The sequence below is a fragment of the Lolium rigidum genome, chromosome 7 (genome assembly GCF_022539505.1).
Source record: "Lolium rigidum isolate FL_2022 chromosome 7, APGP_CSIRO_Lrig_0.1, whole genome shotgun sequence".
NCBI classification, from domain to species: domain Eukaryota; kingdom Viridiplantae; phylum Streptophyta; class Magnoliopsida; order Poales; family Poaceae; genus Lolium; species Lolium rigidum.
The window spans coordinates 97,655,705-97,678,672 of record NC_061514.1 but is presented as its reverse complement, the minus strand read 5'-3'; positions in this window follow the sequence as shown (position 1 = coordinate 97,678,672).

Sequence of the window (22,968 nt, the reverse complement as noted above, 5' to 3'; positions counted from 1 at the left end):
TTTCTGAGTTGCACGACGGCTCATGTCTTGAGCAGGACTCTGTATGTTCTAACTCTAACTCTGACGCTGACACTGACACCGACTATGATGCTAACACCGACACTGACACGAGTGGCTGGACAACGGAGCAACCAGGTAGCAGTGACGGCGTGAGCGATGATTCTGACAGCATTAGCTCGATCACAACCGAAGAACTTCTGGCGTGGCAACCAGACAGTGAAACGGAGGTTTCCACGGCACATGAGCAATCCAGTCATGAGCCTTATGGCGGCGACGGAACGAGCGGCACGCCATCGTGGTCGACAGCAGGGTTCAGATTTTTACCCTCAGACCGGGACATTGTGCTCTACTATCTCAAGCGAAAAGTCCTGAATCGAAGACTTCCGGTGTATCACACGATTGAGGAGAGGCACGATATTTATGCTCTCGATGCGGATGAGATAACACGTAAGTTTTCGGACATATATATCAGCCATCTGTGCATTAGGTTAGACATACAAAAGCGCATTAGTGAGGCCATAGCTCGAGCCAGCAATTGTGCAAACATAGAAAAATGAATAGAGATGGGCATCATCAAGACATCAACGATCATTTTCAGGCTTCTCGTCACCTCACGCGAGGACATTAATTATATTCATCAGAAAAAGAGGGTCTGAAGTTTCTAAAAAAAAGGATAATTAGAGAGCCACAAAGGCATAACTAAGGGGTTAAAATATTCTAAATCATTGTGTGGATTAATACTTTTTTTTTACATCTTTTAGGCTGTTCACCATTAGGCCACGGTTTCGATTTTCAAAGCACCACATCATCACAAATTATATTCCAGATTAATAATTGCTCCTCAATTTTGTCTAATTATTCTATTGCTTGCAGTCGATGAAAGCTACGGAGACGAGGAGCGGCTAGGGTTCTTCTTCGTACAGAAACAAAAGGTGTTCCACAACGGGTGCTACTACCGCACCCCGGATGGGTACTGGCTGATCCGCGGCCTGGAGACACCAGTCGTGCACCAGGGCCGCACCGTCGCGTTCAGGACGGCCATGGACTTCCATCGCGGCAGGCCGCCGTACGGGTGCAGGACCCGGTGGAGCATGTTCGAGTACAAGCTCGACTCTTCCCAGCTCGATCTCTACAACCTCGCGCAGCCATGGGTACGTTACATATGCTAGTTGACACTTCTAAATTTACAGGTCTTTTCATCACGTCTCTAACGAAATTTGTTATCTGTTTCTTGAAACAGATGAACTCGTACGTCCTATGCAAGGTTCGCTGGAGGGGGAGAAATACGTCTGCCACGGAGAAGAGGTCGCGTCGCCCAAGCATGTTGCGGAAACGTCTTTTTCTCAAGAAGAAAATGTTGCCAAGACGCTTATAACCGCTCAAGATAACTGATGCCCAAGCCGGACGTGGCTCCAAAGCGCAAGCACTCTCGATCTTCTGAGAGATCAAACCAACATTTTGCTCGCTTGTAATTCTTGTTTTTGTAGAGGTTGAAGCATTAGATGCAGGTAGCAGGTTTTGTGATTTTGTCAGATATATAGTGTACATCCTATAGAACAGGGTATGTTATCAAAGTTTTTTTTTTGTTTTTTATGCCAATGGGTGTCACATGTTTGCTCCTTGTTTCAAAATAAGAAAATATTGAAGTTGTGAAACAATGTATCCACTCTGTCTCAAATTATTTGTCGTACATTTATCTAGATACACACATGTTTTAGTGCGTAGATACATAGGAATCTAGACAAATCAGTAATAAGCATGCAGCATGGGAATGTCTTCTTAGCCCTATATTTGGCATATACGACTATTTCAATGAAAAATCCAATATCCATCGATGTAACAAAGAGTGTTGCTCGATCTACGATGACGTGTGTGTTACTTCCTCGACAAACTTCTTGTCGTCCAATACTTTTGAGCGAGAATCCTTACTCGAATCTTCACTCATAGGCGGGGTATTCCCGGTTTTCGGAAATACATGTTCAAGTACCACCCGAGATTTTCCAAACAAGTTTATAAATTTGTGTTGTGCTATAGTGTTTTCCTCACCATGCCGCTAAGAATATTAGCACGCTAAAAGGTTGAAAACCATTAAACAACGCGCTATAGCGGCGCTATAGCTTTTTCCTCATGCCGTTGCTAAATGTCTTAGCCCGCTATTTAAAACTATTAAAACATTTCAATTTAAGAAAATTAAGTAAATATCTTCTTATATCTTCCGGTACATATATTTTTCTGTGGTAGCCACTAAAAACGGTTTTCGGCAAAATCCCGAAAATATCGGACGAAAAAGCCCTACAACGGAGCGTTTGCTAAATCACTTGGAATGACTTCCTTAGAGAAATCCCTTAACTCTCAAGCAGTGATTCAATTCAATGCCTCCACCTTCACCTCCTCCATAGATCGGTTTCCCCTCCTCCGCCCGGCCTCCCCGTCGTCGGGAGTGGTGGAGAACATGTCCCCTGTGTGAAGTTTTTAGCAAAGGTACTTTTTTTGCGGGAAAGGAGAAAATACTAATTAGTAGGAGGGTTATAATCATGTCCAATGGCCCGGGTAACTTCTGAGGAAAAAAACCAAACCGTAGTTCTATGTTTAATTCTACCTTTTCGACAAATAACATATATTAATATCGTGGAGATACCAATTACACATAGCCTCTGCAACAAACTATTGCCCTAGCAGCATTAGGGATGCACATAGCACAAAAAGAAAGAAATTTTAACCCTACCTAGATTAGAAAGCTCATGACTAACCATATAGGCATCACGGTTAATTTTGACTACTTTTATCTCTCTCCCAAAAAAATCTCACAAATGGCAGAAATTTTAAAGGCATAGACTGAAGTTTTCGGAGCTGTTTCCATGATCCAACAGCTTTAGAGCTGTCCGTTTCAATTGTGAAAGGTAGTAGAGTCCAGTGCAGGGCGAGTTGCAGACCTTCAAACGACATTGGGTGATAAGCACGCATCCTTACGGGTATGCAATCGTCGTCTTTCCCTGATCATTGGGATGGACAACTATTTAGGGAAATTTTGAACATAAAGTAAGAATGTGTTTGATCAACGACGGCGTGAGTGTGTTATCTCCTCAGAGAACTTGTTGTTGGGGGTTGTGCTTTTGAGGCAACAATCCTTATTGAATGTTCTCGGATGGCATATTTGGTGGTGCTTCTCGAGTACCGAACTGCAATTGTCAGGATGAAAACCCAAGGTTTGGCCTTACCTGAAAAAGATAGTGTGTTGGAAAACATTTCTCCAAGGGGAAAGTTTAAGATCTTCGATTGGGAGACACCAACACTATTGCATTATTTCCTTCGTCAAGGCGTTGATTTTGGAAAACCTCTTTTACGGTCCGGGTGTTGTCTTTAGTGGTGTTTAGAGTGTTGTTGTTGTTGCGAGTGATGAACAACTGGGTCTTTGTTTTATATTTCTCGTTTCCTTGTCCGTTTGCATCCCTGATATTCATCGTTGGTGCGCGTACTGGTTTTCTTTTTGTGGGACAATTTCTTACAAGTTACTACAACTTAGAACCTGAACCCAACTGATGCAACGAGAGGCTCCGACTTCTAATCAACCTCGGGCACCCTGCGAACCGGCACAGCAGTCCAACACCACCTCGAATCGGAGTACCACCAACCTAGTCCGCCTCGATCGCGTTGCACCCCGCGTCCTTTATGTACACGTCCACGCCGCAGCTTCCGATCCCACGATCAACACGGCGCGCAAGTAGACGCCCAAATCATCGGTCGACCGATCTCGTCGCGGCGTGATCCCTCGATCGGCATGGCGAAGCCTAGCGTCAACCTCTTCGCATTGCTTGAGAGGAGCGACGCCGGCGACAAACGACTCGGCGACTTGGACGCAGCACCCAAGAACACGGCCAAGCCGGAAGCCGTCTACCCTTCTACCAAGGATCACATAATCAGACAGAACCAGCTGGAGAAGAAGGCCAAGGCCAAAAAGCGTGCCGCCGCCCGGGCTAAAAGCGCAGCAGGGGCTTCTTCCACAGATGGCAACGCCAGCAAGGTCCAGGCCAACGGCGCGAAGCGTGGTGGATATAACCGCAACAACGGATCGTCTCGGCAGCAGCAATCGGGCGCGACGTCGGGTGGATATAACAACAACAATAACAGACCATCAAGGAAGCAGCAACCTGGTGCGGCGGTGAAGAAGGTTCCTGCGGAAGGCGTGAAGTTGCCGCCGGCTGCCGTGAAGGCTCCTCCTCCGCCGCCCGCTACCGTGCCGGCTCCTCCTCCGGCACCGCCGAGCCTATGCGACGTCAACGAGTTTCCTTCGTTGAAGTAGAGCTAGACAATAAATTGTGGCTTTTCGACATGGCATTAGATCGTTGTGTGCATCTTATTCGATCGTTGTGTGTGGTTAGTTTTTTGCTTCCTGTAACTGATCCAAGGGATCAAGTTTCTATTTTATCAATGGAATTATTCTAAGTACCAAAACTATTTCTGCGGGGAAGTAATTATTGGTACTACCTGCCCAATCTTGAAAAGTAATTCAATGCATATGCTGGGCTCTGTTCTCGTTTTGAAAACAAAACAAAAAACTTGAGAAGTCAGACAGGGATGTTTTTTTAATGTATTTTTGGTGTCTAAAGTCCCGAATAAAGAAAAAAGATCTACCTAGAGTATTTGAGTATTGATTTCCCAAAATCAAACAAAGTTCATTATAGTACGGCAAGCTTTGTCCGGCTACAATAAGGGAGGGACAAGGACGGCGCACCTTCGGCTCGTTTGTCTGCTTGAAGTCGTCGTTAGGAGGTCCAAAGACCTATTTTTATTTTTTATTACTTTTGGGGTTTCTTGTACTTCTGTTAAAGATTGCAAATAGATTGGTGGAATTTTTGCAAAAAAGAGAGTTCATTCTTCTTTTTCAATAGAAAAATTATGAATATTAATTGATACCGAGAAATTTAGCACCACTAGTTTAATACTCCTTCTATTCATGTAAGTAAGGCGTACAATAATTTTGACAATTCAATTTTTTTTGACCAAGCTTATACCAAAAAGGAAACTACAATGTGGCTATTTTTCAATCGATCTAGAACTAACTTAATTCTCCAAATTTCATGTGTAATTCTATGTAATTGGGAAAACGATATGTAAGTGCATACTCGTGTGCAATTATCTAGTGTGGACTTATCAGAATACACATCTAACGGTTTTAGAGTTAATCTAGAACTAACTTAATTCTCAGTTGATCTAGAACTAGCAAAAGAGGAAAAAATGTACCAATAATTATAGTACGATATCACTATATCACAACTCTTTTTTTCCTTATTGATATTGTGTTGTAAAAGGTTTGTTGTTTATTTGTTCTTTAGGTGCGTGCGGTCAACTTCCATAGTTGTTAAGAAAACACATTTTGATCAATGCTTGTAATTTTGTGGCCACACCGACCAAATAAACACGTAATTAAAAAGTGTATACATTTGTTACCATAAATCATATATGCTTGATGCATTTTTTCTATAGAGATATGCTTGCAACCCATTAAACATGTATTTTCAACAAAAGTACGCAAGTTCTCAACAGAAAATCTTGAGATAGAAAATTTAATGGTTGTATGTTGTTTTAGGTTTCCTGCTCATGTATTTTTTTAGGGTAAAACATTGGGGAAAAAACCCCATTGCAATTTTTATTATTAAAAGAAAAGAAGCTTTACAAGAGAACAAAATGTACAAGGTGTACAGAAAGAAAGAAAAAGACAAAAAGAAAGTAAGAAAGAAAAAGAAAGAGAAAGAAAAGAAACTAGACTATACTACTAAGAAAGAGATTTAGCCAAGCTTTAAAAGCAGCATCCCATTTTTTCTTCATTTTGTAAGACAATAATTGAAGCTCTTGTCGAAACACTGTCTTCCAAGCACTTATGGAGGGAGCCTGATCTTAAAAAAATTCCTGTTTCTAATAATCCAAATGGCCCATGTTGCAAGCATGATAATCTCCACTGCGAAGGGTAGATTTAAAGAATCTTTTATGTCATAAAAAGCCTCCAGAACTGATTGTTGATTTGACACTTGTGGGCAAACAAAAGCCCAACATTGTTGAGCAAATGGGTGATGACCCACAAGTATAGGGGGTGTATCGTAGTATCTTCGATAAGTAAGAATGTCGATCCCAACAAGGAGCAGAAGGTGTTGATAAGCAGTTTCGATGAAGGATTCACTGTAAATGCTCACAGACAAGTATTCAGGGGGTTTTGATGTAACAGATGAATAAAGTACGAGTAAGTAAAGTGCGAGAGAAATAATTGCAGCGAGTGGCCCAATCCTTTTTAGCACAAAGGACAAGCCGGTTTGTTTACTTATAATGACCAAACGTTCTCGAGGACACACGGGATTTTAGTCTAGTGCTTTCGCTACATACGGCTAAATAATCTTCATTGTTATGATAAGTGTTGTGTGGGTGAACCTATGCTAATGTACCGCCCTTCCTAGGACTAATACATACTTGTGATTATACCCCTTGCAAGCATCCGCAACTACAAGAAAGTAATTAAGAATAAATCTAACCACAGCCTTAAACTCTGAGATCCTGATATCCCTCCTGCATCGATATACCAACGGGGGTTTAGGTTTTTGTCACTCCGGCAACCCCGCAATCGGCAAACGAGTACAAGATGCATTCCCCTAGGCCCATAAAGGTGAAGTGTCGTGTAGTCGACGTTCACACGACACCACTAGAAGAATAACACCACAACTTAAATATCATAGCATTGAATATTACTCAACCATAGTTCACTACTAACAGTTAGACTTCACCCATGTCCTCAAGAACTAAACGAACTACTCACGAGACATCATATGGAACATGATCAGAGGTGATATGATAATGAATAACAATCTGAACATAAATCTTGGTTCAATGGTTTCACCCAATAGCATCAACAACAAGTAGAAATCGATACCGGGAGAGTTTCCCCTATCAAACAATCAAGATCAACCCCAAATTGCTACAGCGGTGACGAGGTGCTGCGGTGGAGATGGCGGTGATGATGATGAAGATGATGGTGATGGCGGTGGAGATGATGTCCAGCTCGATGACGGTGACGATGGCGTCGATTTCCCCCTCCGGGAGGGAATTTCCCCGGCGGATTTCAGCCGCCGGAGAGCTCTTTTCTCTCTGGTGTTCTCCGCCCCGCAGAGGCGGCTGTAACTCTTCGTGAGGTACCCTCTGTGGCTTAGGTTTTCGGGACGAAGGGTTTCGCGAAGAAAAGGAGGCGAAAGGGGCTGTGGGGCCCCCACACCACAAGGTGGCGCGGCCAGGCCATGGGCCGCGCCGGCCTGTGGTCTGGCCCCACCTTGGGCCTTCTCAGCTCCTCCTTCTGGCTTCCTTCGTCATCTTGAAAAATAGGATTTTTGGTATAATTTCCTTCCACAATTGATCTTCCGAAATATTGCGTTCTGACGGTGCTTTTTCCAGCAGAATCCTGGCTTTGGTGCTTGATCCTCCAATAATGATGAAACATGCAAAATAGATGAAATAACATAAGTATTGTGTCCCAATATGAAATATATCAATGAATAACAGCAAATTATGATATAAAATAGTGATGCAAATTGGACGTATCAACTCCCCCCAAGCTTAGACTTCGCTTGTCCCCAAGCAAAACTGAACTCGATAAACAGGACCACATGTTTATGGAGTGAAGAGTCGATAAATAAAATACGGACAAGAAGCATCATATTCATTCACACAAGACATTCTAGTAAACAACTTCCTCATATAACTCAACTTGAAACAAGTATAAAGTAATCACTAATAAAGGTGCATAAGAAATCATAGTTGGTGTTGGCAAACTTCGTTCTTGGTCAGAGAACAATTAACAGATTATACTTATCTCATTGAGCAGCGCTCTCATGTTAAAGTTTATAAGGCACAACTTGCATACTCAATCATAATGGTCTCCTCATGATCATTGATAACTTGCAAAGCTATATTCATTCAGATAAAACTTGTACTAAACAAGGAAAAATAAAAGACATGATAAAGCAAATCACAATATAATGGTTTGATCACAACTACTCAAATGCTCGCTTGAGATGGAGGGAAATAGGTTTACTGACTCAACATAAAGTAAAAGACAGGCCCTTCGCAGAGGGAAGCAGTGATTAAATCATGTGCTAGAGCTTTTTCGGTTTTGAAATCATATAGAGATAATAAAAGTAACATTTTGAGAGGTGTTTGTTGTTGTCAACGACTGGTATGCGAGTACTCTAACCCCCTTGCCAGACAACCTTCAAAGAGCGGCTCCCATTTTATTTTTATTTTGTGTGGCACTCCTTCCAACCTTTCTTTCACAAACCATGGCTAACCGAATCCTCGGGTGCACGCCAACAATCTCATACCATGAAGGAGTGCCTTTTTATTTTAGTTTTATTATGATGACACTCCCCCCAACCTTTGCTTACACAAGCCATGGCTAACCGAATCCTTCGGGTGCCGTCCATCAATCACATACCATGGAGGAGTGTCTATTTAGTTTAATTAATTTGGGACCGGGAATCCCATTGCCAGCTCTTTTTGCAAAATTATTGGATAAGCGGATGAAGCCACTAGTCCATTGGTGAAAGTTGCCCAACAAGATTGAAAGATAAAACACCACATACTTCCTCATGAGCTATAAAACATTGACACAAATAAGAGATAGTAAATTTTGAATTTGTTTAAAGGTAGCACATGAAGTATTTACTTGGGATGGCAGAAAATACCATGTAGTAGGTAGGTATGGTGGACACAAATGGCATAGGTTTGGGTTAAGGTTTGGATGCACGAGAAGTATTCCCTCTCAGTACAGGTCTTTGGCTAGCAAGGTTAATTAGCAAGCATAAGAGTTGAAGGAAACAAACAAATATACATGTGATAGAAATAATCATGCATCTTCCTTATAAGCACAAACAGTTTTAACTTCAGAATAATAAGCTATGAGCTAACAAGAAAGAAAGACAATGAAACATCTACATGTATTTCTCTTTTCTACTTAAACCTCAAAGTGTTGTTGCTATTGACCAATGCTAAGTTTGCCAAAACCAAATAGGTTTATTCAATGCTCCCAAAGTGATACCAATACTAACAACAAGGTAAATCATATAATAGAGATTGCAAACTAAAATAAGATGTGCAATATGTAAATGATAAGACTTCTCATTAATATTCCATAACGATAACTCACACCAAGAGATACATAGATAACCAACTAAAGGAGAGATACTTCCAAACTGCAACCCATCTTATATGATAACTTCCCTACTCATGATATGACACTACTTGACAGTAAAAAGTAAAAGATAGTGATGATGTGATACCGCGGCACTCCCCCAAGCTTGGAACAAACCAAGGGGATGCCAATACCGATGATGAATTACTCCTGCGGCGATGGTGGTGATGAACTCCTCCCGTGCTTCTTACAGATCTCCTTCAACTTCAGTTTCTCAGCTTGGCAATTCTGCACTAAGACTCGAAGAGATTCATTGTTATCTAAAGTTGGCGATGATGACCTTGTGATGTGAATCGAGTGGTATTCCAGCATTCTTCGGAGACGGCAATTCTCCTCCTGGAGTATCTCCACTTCTCTTCTTAGAGCCCGATATTGATCACAAAACTCATCGGTAGTCCGTAGAGCTTCTTCCAACACAGGGAAGGAGTCGAGGCTAAGAGCGGGTGGTAAGGGTCCCTGCAAGTTATGAGAAAAAGAACGTCGAGTGTCAACAGATCCCACCAAGATTTGCTTGCTCCCAACGGCTTGCTGCTCTTGTTTTGATGGCACCCTCTTCACTTCTTCCTCCGAAAGCCCCTTGCCCTTGTTGTTGGAGGCCATGGTGCTTCTAGACCGAAAACAGATCCTGGCAGAAACAGCTCGAAACAAAACACGTCGAGAAAACGATATACGGACATCCAAGGGTCCGGGGGATTATATAGCAAATATTTTCACGACAAAAGGAAAGTACCAGATCGAACCAGAGTCGGAAAGGGGCGACGAGGCGGCCAGACCATAGGTCGGCGCGGGCCCAGGTCAGGCCGCGCCGGCCTATGGTGGCACGCCCTCGTGCGTCTTTTCCACTCCGTTTCGATCTCGTAATTTTTCATATTTTCCAAAAACAGCAAAAATATAGTTCGGAAAGTAAATTGCGAACTTTTCATTACCAGATCTTGTTACCTATTCAAAGTCGAGTTACGGCGGATCTGTCAATTTGTCCTTTGATAAAAGCCTCCGGTGTTTCCACTTGAATAATATCAACATCAACATTATAAGAATCACCTGAGATATAATGCTTGAGTCTTTGTCCATTCACCACTTGCGTAGCATTGCCTTGGAGAGAGCTAATTTTAATTGCTCCTGAACGATACACCTCCTCAACAACGTATGGTCCTTCCCATTTCGAGAGTAATTTCCCTGCAAAGAATCTGAGACGAGACCGATACAATAGGACTTTATCCCCAATATTAAATTCTCTTTTGATAATCCTTCTATCATGCCATTTTTTAACTTTCTCTTTGAAGAGTTTAGCATTTTCATAAGCTTCACTTCTCCATTCATCTAGAGAACTCAATTGCAACAACCTCTTATCACCGGCAAGTTTAGGATCTTTATTTAATTCTCTAACTGCCCAATAAGCTTTGTGCTCTAGCTCTAAAGGTAAATGACAAGCTTTCCCATAAACCATTTTATAAGGTGACATTCCCATGGGATTTTTATAAGCAGTTCTATAGGCCCATAGTGCATCCTTCAATTTACTAGCCCAATTCTTTCTAGTTTTATTAACGGTCTTTCCCAAAATAGATTTAATCTCTCTATTTGATAATTCTACTTGACCACTAGTTTGAGGATGATAAGCGGAAGCAATTCTATGATTAATACCATACCTAGCAAGAGTTTTTCTAAAACCTCCATGAATAAAATGAGAACCTCCATCGGTTATAATATATCTAGGTACTCCAAATCTAGGAAAAATAATATCTAAAAGCATTTTTAAAGAGGTCTCACCATCGAGCACTTTTTGTAGGTATGGCTTCCACCCATTTAGTAACATAATCAACGAGCAACAAGTATATGAGTGTTACCTTCCGAAGACGGAAAAGGTCCCATGAAGTCAAATCCCCAACAATCAAATGGTTCAATAACAAGAGTATAATTCATAGGCATTTCATTACGTCTGGAGATATTACCAACCCTTTGGCATTCATCACAAGATAAAATAAACTTTCTCGCATCCTTGAAGAGAGTTGGCCAATAAAAACCTGATTGTAGAACCTTTTGCGCGGTTCTTTCTCCGGCGTGATGTCCTCCATAAGTACTACCATGACATTTACTCAATATCTCTTGTTGTTCATATTCGGGAACACACCTTCGCAGAATACCATCCACTCCTTCTTTATATAAGTGTGGGTCATCCCAGAAATAATGCCTCAAGTCATAAAAGAATTTCCTCCTTTGCTTGAGCTGAAAACGTTGGAGGCAAGTACTTGGAAACAATAAAGTTAGCATAATCAACATACCAAGGACTTGTCTCGCGAGCTCACCTTTATTACAGCCAATTGTTCATTTGGAAAACTATCATTAACAGGAACAGGATCATAAGCAATATTTTCCAATCTAGACAAATTATCAGCAACAGGATTATCAACACCTTTCCTATCTACAATATGTAAATCAAATTCTTGCAAAAGAAGTACCCATCTAATAAGCCTCGGCTTAGCATCTTTCTTTGTCATAAGGTATCTAATTGCAGCATGATCGGTATGAATCGTAACTTTTGAATCAACAATATAAGATCTAAATTTATCACAAGCAAAGACTACAGCTAATAATTCTTTTTCGGTTGTAGCATAATTTCTTTGAGCAAGCATCAAGAGTTTTACTAGCATAATGAATAACATTCAGTTTTTTATCTACTCGCTGTCCAAGAACAGCGCCTACAGCAAAATCACTAGCATCACACATAATTTCAAAAGGCAAATTCCAATGAGGAGGTTCAACTAGAGGAGCGATTGTTAAGGCTTTCTTTAGAGTTTCAAAAGCTTCCTTACAATCATCATCAAAAACAAAAGGTACGTCTTTTTGAAGAAGATTAGTAAGAGGCTTTGAAATCTTGGAGAAATCTTTAATAAATCTCCTATAAAACCCAGCATGAACAAGAACACTACGAATACTTTAACATCCCTCGGATAGGGCATCTTCTCAATTGCTTCAACTTTAGCTCTATCAACTTCAATACCTCTCTCAGAAATTTTATGTCCCAATACAATTCCTTCATTAACCATAAAGTGGCATTTCTCCCAATTAAGAACAAGGTTAGTTTCTTCACATCTCTGCAAAACTTTATCAAGGTTTCGCAAGCAACTATCAAAAGAATTCCCATAGACGGAAAAATCATCCATGAATACTTCCACAATACTCTCACAAAAGCCATGAAAAATAGCAGACATGCATCTTTGAAAAGTAGCAGGAGCATTACATAAACCAAAAGGCATACGCCTATAAGCATAAGTTCCATAGGGACAAGTAAAAGTGGTTTTCTCTTGATCTTTAGTTTTAACAGCAATTTGTGAAAACCCGGAATAACCATCAAGAAAGCAAAAATGAGTATTTTTAGACAATCTTTCTAGCATTTGATCAATAAATGGTAAAGGGTAATGATCTTTCTTAGTAACTTTATTAACTTTTCGAAAATCAATGCACATTCTATACCCTACAACTACTCTTTGAGGGATGAGCTCATCATTATCATTAGGCACAACAAGTCATTCCTCCTTTCTTGGGAACGCAATGCACAGGACTAACCCATCTACTATCGGCAATAGGATATATAATACCGAGCTTCAAGAAGTTTTAATACCTCATTCCTTACCACCTCCTTCATCTTCGGAATTAGACAACGCCGATGTTCAACAACGGGCTTTGCATCATCTTCCATATTAATAGCATGTTGGCAAATAGAAGGAGAAATCCCCTTCAAATCATCAAGAGTGTAGCCAATAGCTCCTCGGTGTTTCTTCAATATTTCCAATAACCTTTCTTCCTCAATCTCCGAAAGCTTAGAACTAATAATAACAGGATATATTTTCTTATCATCAATATGAGCATATTTAAGATTATCGAGCAAAGGCTTTAATTCAAAAACAGGATCTTCCTTTCGTGGCGGTGTTGTACCCAAATCTTCCACCGGTAAATCATGCTTGAGAATAGGTTGGCGAAGAAAAATTTCCTCAAGCTCATCTCTTTCTTTCCTAAAAACTTCACTCTCGCTATTCTCCAAATGTTGCTGCAAAGGATTATTAGGAACAAGAACAATAGATGCACACTGCTCCATTTTAAAATCATCACTAGGCAAATCAACTTTATAAGGAGTTTTGGTAAATTTAGAGAAGTTAAACTCATAAGATTCACCAGCAAATTTAGTCAAAATTTCTCTTTCTTGCAATCTATAATAGCTCCACAAGTATTTAGAAAAGGTCTACCAAAAATGATAGGACAATAATCACTAGCAAGCAGAACCAAGTACCAAAAAGTCAGCAGGATATTTAATCTTACCACATAGAACTTCCACATCTCGAACAATACCAATTGGAGAAATAGTTTCTCTATTAGCCAGCTGAATAACCACATCAATATCTTCAAGTTCACAAGAATCAATTTCATGCATAATCTTCGTGTAAAGCTCATAAGGAATAGCACTAACACTTGCACCAATATCACATAAACCATAATAGCAATGATCACCAATTCTAACAGATAGCATAGGAACACTAACTTGTTTGGGTTTATTAGGATGTGAAACAATATTAGAAGCATCTTCACAAAAAATAATATGACCATCCTCCACATTTTCAGTCACAATATCTTTAACTATTGCAACAGCAGGTTCAACTTTTATTTGTTCTTCAGGTTCTACAGGTTTCTTTTCACTTTTATGAACCGCACTATTTATAACAGAGTACTCCTTCATTTTAGCAGGGAAAGGAGTTTTTTCAATATAAGCTTCAGGAATAATATGATCAACAGTTTCAACTACAACGCATTTATTAATAGATGAATCAATTTTATCTTTATACGGTTCATGATACTTATCAAAATTCTTCTTAGGCAATTCATAATGAGAGGCAAAAGCTTTATAAAGATTTGCAGCAACTTGAGAATCAAGACCATATGTAGCACTCATATTACGAAATTTATCGAGTATCCATAAAAGCTTCAATGCATTTATAATCATAAATTATACCCGATTCTCTATCCTTGTCGTTCTCCCAACCTTCAGTATTTTCTTGGATCCGATCAAGAAGGTCCCTTTTAAACTCTTCTTTGTTGCGTGTAAATGATCCAGAACAAGAAGTATCCAGCAAGGTCTTGTCTTGAAAAGAAAGTCTTGCATAGAAATTATCAATAATAACATTACCAGGAGGCTCATGAATGGGGCATTTGAGCATTAAAGACTTCAATCTCCCCCAAGCTTGGGCAATACTCTCTCCATCATGAGGCCAAAAATTATATATGCGGTTCCGATCCTTGTGAATTTCACTTGGAGGATAGAACTTAGAATAAAACCGGGGCACAATATCATTCCATTCAAGAGAATCCCCATTATCCAGTAATTTATACCAATGCGCCGCCTTACCAGACAGCGATATAGAGAATAGTTTCTTCCTCACTTCATCCATAGCAATACCTGCACACAATAGCGCTTCACTCCCCGGCAACGGCGCCAGAAAATAGTCTTGATGACCCACAAGTATAGGGGGTGTATCGTAGTATCTTCGATAAGTAAGAATGTCGATCCCAACGAGGAGCAGAAGGTGTTGATAAGCAGTTTCGATGAAGGTTTCACTGTAAATGCTCACGGACAAGTATTCCGGGGGTTTTGATGTAACAGATGAATAAAGTACGAGTAAGTAAAGTGCGAGAGAAATAATTGCAGCGAGTGGCCCAATCCTTTTTAGCACAAAGGACAAGCCGGTTTGTTTACTTATAATGACCAAACGTTCTCGAGGACACACGTGATTTTAGTCTAGTGCTTTCGCTACATACGGCTAAATAATCTTCATTGTTATGATAAGTGTTGTGTGGGTGAACCTATGCTAATGTACCGCCCTTCCTAGGACTAATACATACTTGTGATTATACCCCTTGCAAGCATCCGCAACTACAAGAAAGTAATTAAGAATAAATCTAACCACAGCCTTAAACTGCGAGATCCTGCTATCCCTCCTGCATCGATATACCAACGGGGGTTTAGGTTTCTGTCACTCCGGCAACCCCGCAATCGGCAAACGAGTACAAGATGCATTCCCCTAGGCCCATAAAGGTGAAGTGTCATGTAGTCGACGTTCACACGACACCACTAGAAGAATAACACCACAACTTAAATATCATAGCATTGAATATTACTCAACCATAGTTCACTACTAACAGTTAGACTTCACCCATGTCCTCAAGAACTAAACGAACTACTCACGAGACATCATATGGAACATGATCAGAGTTGATATGATAATGAATAACAATCTGAACATAAATCTTGGTTCAATGGTTTCACCCAATAGCATCAACAACAAGTAGAAATCGATACCGGGAGAGTTTCCCCTATCAAACAATCAAGATCAAACCCAAATTGCTACAGCGGTGACGAGGTGCTGCGGTGGAGATGGTGGTGATGATGATGAAGATGATGGTGATGGCGGTGGAGATGATGTCCAGCTCGATGACGGTGACGATGGCGTCGATTTCCCCCTCCGGGAGGGAATTTCCCCGGCGGATTCCTGCCCGCCGGAGAGCTCTTTTCTCTCTGGTGTTCTCCGCCCCGCAGAGGCGGCTGTAACTCTTCGTGAGGTACCCTCTCGTGGCTTAGGTTTTCGGGACGAAGGGTTTCGCGAAGAAAAGGAGGCGAAAGGGGCTGTGGGGCCCCCACACCACAAGGTGGCGCGGCCGGAGCCATGGGCCACGCCGGCCGTGGTCCGGCCCCACCTTGGGCCTTCTCAGCTCCTCCTTCTGGCTTCCTTCGTCATCTTGAAAAATAGGATTTTTGGTATAATTTCCTTCCACAGTTGATCTTCCGAAATATTGCGTTCTGACGGTGCTTTTTCCAGCAGAATCCTGGCTTCGGTGCTTGATCCTCCAATAATGATGAAACATGCAAAATAGATGAAATAACATAAGTATTGTGTCCCAATATGAAATATATCAATGAATAACAGCAAATTATGATATAAAATAGTGATGCAAATTGGACGTATCAATGGGCAGCTCCAGAAAAGATGTGCCAGAGTATCTTCTTGGTTGCATTGTAATGTGGCACAGGTGAATGATGGTAGGTGACAATTTTTCCTCTTAAGGAGATTCCTTGTACTAAGCCTGTCATGTAAGAGAAGTCAGAAAAAGAATTTGTGTTTGGGCTGACAAGAAGATTCACATATCCACGTGAAAAATTTCGATGCATGTTGGACTCCAATCATGAATTTATAAGCACTGGTTGTAGAGAATATGTCTGACCCCTATATGTAGCTCCAAGAATCAGAGTGTAGCTGCTGTGTCTCAGCTTGCACATTATCACATAATGTTTCCAACTGCTCAAATTCAGCAAAGGCTTGCTGGGAGAGGGGTAGATGGAAGAGATCTTGCAGAAACTTCATGTGAAGAACTTTGCTTACAGAAACATCAGTCCTTTTAGCAAAAGAAAGAAGATGTGGAAATCTTTGGTGTAAACAAGAGTCTCCCGAGAGATCAGTCCAAAATAAAACTGACTTTCCATTCCCGAAATTACATCTTGCCATAGCTTTATATGTATCAATGAGCTTGAGATGTGATTTCCACCAGAATGAGCCTTCCAATTTGATACCAGGAGGTTTGTCTTCATCATAATAGGTATCCCTTATAAGATTCACCCAAGGAATATCTAAGTTGTTGTCAAATTTGTCCAAATTTTTGAAGAGTAAAGCTTTATTCTGAACATCAAGATTAAGCACTCCAAAACCTCCCTGATCCTTGGGCCTACAGATTTTCTTCCAGGAAACTAGAGCACTTCCTTTTGCCTGAACATCTGTAGCATTTTTTCTCCAAAGACAATGCCTCATATATTTAACCACTTGGTCTTTGATTGTGACAGGGACATCTAGACATCACATAAAGAAAATAGGCAGAGAGGCTAGAACAGATTTGACCAGTTGTAGTTTCCCTCCATAATTTAGGAAATCTGCAATTCCACCAACTCTTCTTTGAACTCTTTGTACTATTGGTAGAAAATGTTCCAGAGATGGTTTAGTGATGCTAAGTGGAAGGCCCAAATATGTAAAAGGAAGAGTTCCCACTTTACAGTTCAGAGTGGCAGCAAAGTGAGCCAACCTGTCTGGGGTCATATTAATAGGCATCTTGCTGGATTTCTGATAATTTACTTTAAGACCAGTGGAGGCAGCAAAAGAGTGTAGAATAGATTTTAGGCAAAGCAATTGAGTTGCATCTGCCTTCATGACAAGGAGTGTGTCATCAGCATAATGAATCACAGGGAAGTCAGGACATGGTGGGCAGGGGATTGGTTTTGATAAGAGATTCTGGCTCATAGCTTTGTTTAAGACAGATTGAAGAAAATCAGCTGCAAGGACAAATAATAGAGGTGATAGTGGATCCCCCTGTCTTACACCTCTTATGCAGTAAAATTTCTTTCCAGGTACATCATTTAACATAACAGCAGAAGTACCGGTACCTAGAATCATAGATATCCAGTTAATCCATTTTTCACCAAAGCCTTTTGCCTTAAGGATTTTGATAATAGTTGCATGCTCAATTTTATCAAATGCTTTCTCAAAGTCCAGCTTAAGAATTAGAATCCCCTCCTTTGACTGATGACATTGAAATAAATATTCAAAAGCCCAGCCTAGGCAGTCTTGAATAGATATTTTCTTTAGGAAACCATATTGATTTTTGTGCACCAAAGAGAGGATGATCTCCAGTAGTCTATTAGCCAATAGCTTGGTGATAATTTTGAGGACATAGTTTAGCAGTGAGATAGGTCTAAGGTGTGCTTGGACTGTCTATTTTTGGAACCAGAGTAATGAAGGAGGAATTTATACTTTCCACGTTAAGATTCCCAGCATGGAAGTCTCTTATTAATTGCTTGACATCTGTAGCAATGATAGACCAGCAATGCTTGACAAATTCATTGTTAAAACCATCAGGACTAGGAGACTTATCATTTGGAAAAAGTTTGACCACTTCTTCAATCTCCTTGTCAGAAAAAGGAGCTTGCAAAGTCATATTCATATCACCAGTAATGTTTGAATCAAGAATGCTTTCTAGATTGAACTGCATTTCTGGGTGATCAGATTGCCCCATTCTATCCTTAAATGCTTTCCATAAAATTGCAGTCTTCCCTTCATGGTCAAAGACTTCCACTTTGTTTGAGTTCTGAAGCATTGCAATGTAACCGTGTATGTAGTTGATGGTAGCTTTTGTATGGAAGAACATTGTATTTGCATCTCCTAATTTGACCCACTTAATTTTTCCTCTTTGCTTCCAGTAAGAGTTTTGATTCTGTAAAAGAGTTAGGAGGGGTGCTTTGAGGGTGTCCCTCAGATCCCATTCAGCTAGTGACAGAGTTCTGAATTCTTCCAACAGGTCAAACCAAGAAATAACTTCATTAACCTTGTCAATAAGATTTTTTAAGCAAGGCAGATTTTTTGCCCACATCTTAAGACTTCTTCTCAAGTTATTAAATTTTTCATTTATCTTTTTTGCACTATCCACATGGCCAACAGGAATGTTCCAAGCATTTTGTACAATTTGCTTCAATTCACTATGCTGCATCCAGTGATTCTCAATTCTGAAGACTTTAGCTTTTGGAATCTTTGTATTGAAAACAACAACACAGAGGACATGGTCTGAAGTGGGCTTCACAAGAGGATAGGCAAAAGTAGCTAGGTAAGAGACTGTCCAGGAGGGAGAAGTGAAAAAACCAATCTAATTTTTCCAGGAGGGGATCTTTCTGCATGTTGCTCCAAGTGAATTTTCTCCCTTTTAAAGGTAATTCCACAATGCCCAGGTTACTAATTTCCTCATTAAATAGAAGCATATCATTTAGGTCCCCACCAGGTTTATTTCTATCTGCAGGACTTCTAATGAAATTAAAATCCCCCATAATAAGCCAATCAGTGTCTTGAGGCATGTCAATATTGGCAAACCAATCAATGAACATGGCTTTTCTATCAGCTTGGCATGGCCCATAAATGTTGGTTAGAATCCAGGAATCATTGGATAGATTACTTTTGAATTTTACTGAAAGAGAGAAATCATTGTGAAAATCCAGTTCACCATTGAAAAGGGCACCATTCCAAACAATTATCAATCCACCAGAAGCCCCCACAGAAGGTACAAACTAAAATTTATTGAATTTCTTGGGACATAATTTTTTGATATAAGCCAAGTCAAATGACTCCCTCTTAGTTTCTTGGAGGCAAATAATGTCACAACCAGATTCTTTAATTTTATTAGAGAGAGCCAACCATTTCTTCTCTGAATTAATACCCCTTAGGTTCCAATTCATGATTTTCCAAGATTTGCAATTATCCATAGATAACAATAAATATTTACCATAGCAAGCCCACAGCAAAGTGTACTCTAGGCACCCAGTAGACTAAAGATAATCTCATTACATCACAAGCAACAGAGGTACTTAACAAGTTCACATAGGACTGAATCAAACTGACAAAAGCATAGTTTAACAAATTCAGAGGGTGCACTGGGAGCAAACAGGCCCCAAGGAAAGCAAAAGCATAAAAAAGGTTCTGCATTGATAACTATTTGGGAGCCCTTTTCTTGACCAGCTGTTCCATGACAGCAGGCTTATCTTGCCCCTTCTCACTGTTCTTGTTCTGTGAGCTTGTGGTTCCATTCTTGGCTTTCTTCTGACCAATCACACCAGGTGGCCTTGTAGCCTTGTTATCTCCACCAGAGACCTTGCTTTTCTTCAGGATTTTCCTTTCTACAGTTTCTTATGGCACCTTGCAAAAAGATATTGCCAAATTCTTAACCACTTTAGAATTGATCATAGGTGGAGCATTGCAAGTGAGGCAGTGTTTATCTGAGCAATTGGCATGGTTTTTGTATCCATCATTTAATAGCACAAGTCTTGGGCTTCTTCTTACCTAAGACTCAACCAGGGCACCTTTACCCCCTTCTCTTCCTTTTAGGTGTTATGAGAATCTCTTAAGTGGATATAGGAGGAGAATTTCCTTCATCCTGATCAGACAATGCAATACAGAGAGGAGCCTTAGAGGTAGCACAAGTGCCTGGTATAACAAACTGGACAGTAGCTTCTGAATTCATAGGTTCTTTAAGAATATCCCAAAGTTGTGATGAAAGAAAGCTTTTTGCCCAATCGAATTTTTCTGGAGTTAAGAGCATGAGAGTAATGAAGTTAAACCAACTCACAGGTATGTCCATCAGAGAAGAATTGTTTGGATTTACAGAGCCATGTAAATGAGGAGAAAAGTACTTCTCCCAAAGCAGCAACCCTGTTGTAGAAAATCTTCTGGTCAAATCATGCTCCTCAGGGATGGGAAAGAAATGAGTGTGGACTCTTCCAAGTGTCAACTGAAGGTGGGCTTCATTTGGTGGAACCAACTGCACATTGTCAGGTAAGAAAAGGCTTTCCTCCATGTGATCCAACTCTTGTGTAGCAGAAGGAACCAAAGATGGACCAGGGGTGTCAGGCTGAGATAAAATACCCACATAATCTTCTTCAGCAGAGTAAGCTTGTAAAGTATTCAATAATCCTTCTCCCAGGGGTGGTGCAGCTTGAACAAGACTATCTTGATACAAAGAGTCAGATGAAACAACAACAGCATCCGCAGGAACATGAGAAGCAGTGTCTTCAGAGCTAGAGGAAGAAATCTGAACAAAGCTAGTTTCATCTAGCAGTGGAGGTTGATACGTCTCCGACGTATCGATAATTTCTTATGTTCCATGCCACATTATTGATGTTATCTACATGTTTTATGCACACTTTATGTCATATTCGTGCATTTTCTGGAACTAACCTATTAACAAGATGCCGAAGTGCCGCTTGTCTGTTTTCTGCTGTTTTTGGTTTCAGAAATCCTAGTAACGAAATATTCTCGGAATTGGACGAAATCAACGCCCAGGGTCCTATTTTGCCACGAAGCTTCCAGAAGTCCGAAGAGGCGACGAAGAGGGGCCACGAGGGGCCCACACACTAGGGCGGCGCGGCCCCCCCTTGGCCGCGCCGACCTGTGGTGTGGGGCCCTCGTGCCGCCTCTTGACCTGCCCTTCCGCCTACAAATAGCCTCCGTTGCGAAACCCCCAGTACCGAGAGCCACGATACGGAAAACCTTACTGAGATGCCGCCGTCGCCGATCCCATCTCGGGGGATCCAGGAGATCGCCTCCGGCACCCTGCCGGAGAGGGGATTCATCTCCCGGAGGACTCTACGCCGCCATGGTCGCCTCCGGAGTGATGTGTGAGTAGTCTACCCCTGGACTATGGGTCCATAGCAGTAGCTAGATGGTTGTCTTCTCCCCATTGTGCTATCATTGTCGGATCTTGTGAGCTGCCTAACATGATCAAGATCATCTATCCGTAATTCTATATGTTGCGTTTGTTGGGATCCGATGAATAGAGAATACTTGTTATGTTGATTATCAAAGTTATATCTATGTGTTGTTTATGATCTTGCATGCTCTCCGTTACTAGTAGATGCTCCGGCCAAGTAGATGCTTGTAACTCCAAGAGGGAGTATTTATGCTCGATAGTGGGTTCATGCCCGCATTGACACCTGGGACAAGTGATGAGAAAGTTCTAAGGTTGTGTTGTGTCTGTTGCCACTAGGGATAAAACATTGATGCTATGTCTAAGGATGTAGTTGTTGATTACATTACGCACCATACTTAAAGCAATTGTCTCGTTGCTTTGCAACTTAATACTGGAGGGGGTTCGGATGATAACCTCGAAGGTGGACTTTTTAGGCATAGATGCAGTTGGATGGCGGTCTATGTACTTTGTCGTAATGCCCAATTAAATCTCACTATACTCATCATGATATGTATGTGCATGGTCATGCCCTCTTTATTTGTCAATTGCCCAACCGTAATTTGTTCACCCAACATGCTGTTTATCTTATGGGAGAGACACCTCTAGTGAACTGTGGACCCCGGTCCAATTCTCTTTACTCGAAATACAATCTACTCGCAATACTTGTTCTACTCGTTTTCTCGCAAACAATCATCTTCCACACAATACGGTTAATCCTTTGTTACAGCAAGCCGGTGAGATTGACAACCTCACTCGTTTCGTTGGGGCAAAGTACTTTGGTTGTGTTGTGCGGGTTCCACGTTGGCGCCGGAATCTCTGGTGTTGCGCCGCACTACATCCCGCCGCCATCAACCTTCAACGTGCTTCTTGGCTCCTACTGGTTCGATAACCTTGGTTTCATACTGAGGGAAACTTGCCGCTGTACGCATCACACCTTCCTCTTGGGGTTCCCAACGGACGCGTGTTGAACGCGTATCAAGCAGCTTTTTCTGGCGCCGTTGCCGGGGAGATCAAGACACGCTGCAAGGGGAGTCTCCACTTCTCAATCTCTTTACTTTGTTTTTTGTCTTGCTTAGTTTTATTTACTACTTTGTTTGCTGCACTAAATCAAAATACAAAAAAAAATTAGTTGCTAGTTTTACTTTATTTGCTATCTTGTTTGCTATATCAAAAACACAAAAAAAAAAGTTAGTTACTTGCATTTACTTTACTTATTTCATCATGTTTCCTTTTAATTTTACCACGAAAGACATACCGGTAGGACGTGGGTCTATAATTGGGAGAAATAATATAGAAGAATTCTTCAACCATGTTAGTACCGTTGACGATTTTGAGGATAGACACTTGGTAGACCTTGCCCCTACTTATGAAATTGCTGCTGCACATTTAGTTCGCCTGTTGGAAACTAAATTTGTTAATCTTAATCC